General features: G+C 43.4%; 1 non-coding gene across 1 annotated transcript; it reads left to right on the plus strand.

Moving 5' to 3' along the window:
* The first annotated feature begins 2,053 nt into the window (after nucleotides 1-2,053).
* LOC148042815 (U2 spliceosomal RNA) lies at nucleotides 2,054-2,248 on the plus strand. Its single transcript, XR_015695089.1, has one exon. It is a non-coding gene; the product is annotated as a U2 spliceosomal RNA (small nuclear RNA).
* Nucleotides 2,249-2,602: the final 354 nt, after the last annotated feature.

Here is a 2,602-nt window from a genome sequence, read left to right on the forward strand (position 1 = left end):
TAGGTTCAGGGTTAGGTTTAGGGTTAGGTTTAGGGTACTGAGTGCTTGGGAATGCACGGATTTGCCCTCCGCGATTATGTCATCGCTGTAGGGTCGCGTTTTTCCTTAGTGCTTCGAACGGCACGAATTAGTCTTCGCGCTTATGTCTCCGCGGATAAGGGCTTCACAGATTTGTGGTGGAACCTGGGCAGACAACTCTAGTTGCATCCTTCGTCAGGACAACAACAATTGCATGTGCCAAATGAGTTGATTTCATTTTAATGCCAGAATATTGGTTTCACTGCCCCGCAGTTCATGTTTGCTCTGTTTTGCTGAAAACATTTATCTCCTCCTACCTGGCCTGAACTCCGAAAGCAATAAGTGGAGATTCTTGCTGGTATATTTTATGGCCCCAAGACCATCCTGGGCAGTTTATCACAATCCTAAATCAATAGCTAAATTATGCTGCCTTCCATGGTGAATCACCTCTGCTTATGCAATTTATGGAGCTCATATCTCCAGTGGACACTCAGTAATCAGCCCATCAGCGTTCTGTGGCATTATCTTCTGTCCATAAGCAATGCTGTTACACATTAATTTAGTTTACAAAGATTTCTGCCCACTCACCTTGGGTTTCATTTTTGAAGGACTAGCAAAAGAAAAGACGCAATAGGCTTGATGCGTAGGAGGATCACTATATATATATATAATTGGATTCATCTTGTAACAAGCAGAGAACCCCTTGTTAGTCCAGGATATAAGCAGACTATTGAGTGACTCCTAAAATATATGAATTTGGGCTGTGAACTAGTAGAGTCCCTTGCCCCCCCCCTAAAAAAAGCTGCCTGACATAACCATGGACTCTTGGATACATTAGAGGTTATGCACATTGGTGGGATTCAGCCGGTTCGCACCTATTCGGGAGAGCCGAGGTGGCGCAGTGGTTAAATGCAGCACTGCAGGCTACTTCAGCTGACTGCAGTTCTGCAGTTCGGCTGTTCAAATCTCACTGGCTCAGGGTTGACTCAGCCTTCCATTCTTCCGAGGTGGGTAAAATGAGGACCCGGATTGTTGTTGGGGGCAATATGCTGACTCTGTAAACCGCCTAGAGAGGGCTGAAAGCCCTATGAAGCGGTATATAAGTCTAACTGCTATTGCTATTGCTAGAACTGGTTGTTAACTTTCTAAGCAGTTTGGAGAACTGATAGTTGGAAGAAATCTCCTTTTGTTTTCCCCCACTTTACAGGGCTAATCCTGTAAGGAAGGCAGGAAGGAAACATTCTGGTGTTGTTTCTAGCCTCATCTTTATTGCCCTGCTTACGAAAACTGCCTCTTTGGTTAACTTTTATTACAGTATAGCAGCTAAGGTGAAGCGCCCATCGACATGAGTGACGTTGAGTTGGCCATACCCACCCAGTCACATGACCACCAAGTCCCACCTACCCAGCTGGTCATTAGGGCAAAGAACCAGTTGTTAAATTATTTGAATTCCACCACTGGTTATGCACATTCTTGAGCTTGGCTGAGCATGATGGATAGCTAGGAATATTTATGCAGAAATCTAGGTTGCTACCAACTTGCCTTCCATTGAGGTCCTGTATACTGCATGAGTCAAAAAGAGGGCTGTGAAAATATCTACATCCTGGACACAAATTGTTTCAACTTCTACCCTCAAAACAATGCTATAGGGCTCTGCACACCAAAACAACTAGACACAAGGACAGTTTTCCCCTGAATGCCATCATTCTGCTAAACAAATAATTCCCACTGACAAACTATTCACCAAGTCTGCATTACTATTAATCTTCTCATCCTTCCTATTACCTACCTCCTCCCACTTATGACTATAACCTTGTGGCTTGTATCTGTATGATTTATATTGTTTATTTATTTTCCTAGTATGACTCAATTGCTTATTTAGTATTCTATGACTATTACTAAGTGTTTTATCTTATGATTCTTGATGAATGTATTTTTCTTGACAAACATATCTTGTTTTTTTAAGTATATTGAGAGCACCTGCACAAATTCTTTGTGTGTCCAATCACATTTGGCCAATAAAGAATTCTATTCTATTGCTTCTCGGCCTTTTGGCTAAGATCATGTGTAGTATCTGTTCGTATCAGTTGAATATCTGATATGTCCTCTATTTAGGTGCCGAGGTGGTGCAGTGGTTAAATGCAGCGCTGCAGGCTACTTCAGCTGACTGCAGTTCTGCAGTTCGGCTGTTCAAATCCCACCGGCTCAGGGTTGACTCAGCCTTCCAACCTTCCGAGGTGGGTAAAATGAGGACCCGGATTGTTGTTGGGGGCAATATGCTGATTCTGTAAACCGCTTAGAGAGGGTTGAAAGCCCTATGAAGCGGTATATAAGTCTAACTGCTATTGCTATTGCTATTGCTATTGCTATTGCTATTCTATTCTATTCTATTCTATCCTACCCTACCCTACCCTACCCTACCCTACCCTACACTCCACTCCACTCCACTCCACTCCACTCCACTCTACTCTACTCTATTCTATTCTATTTTTCTGAATTCTATTCCATTCTGCATGCTATGCTGTGCTGTGCTGTGCTGTGCTGTGCTGTGCTGTGCTGTGCTGTGCTGTGCTGTGCTGTGCTG

This window comes from Thamnophis sirtalis, unplaced genomic scaffold (assembly GCF_051295495.1).
Source record: "Thamnophis sirtalis isolate CommonGarterSnake01/CBP01778 unplaced genomic scaffold, rThaSir2_p1.2 scaffold_14, whole genome shotgun sequence".
In the NCBI taxonomy this organism is placed as follows: Eukaryota; Metazoa; Chordata; class Lepidosauria; order Squamata; family Natricidae; genus Thamnophis; species Thamnophis sirtalis.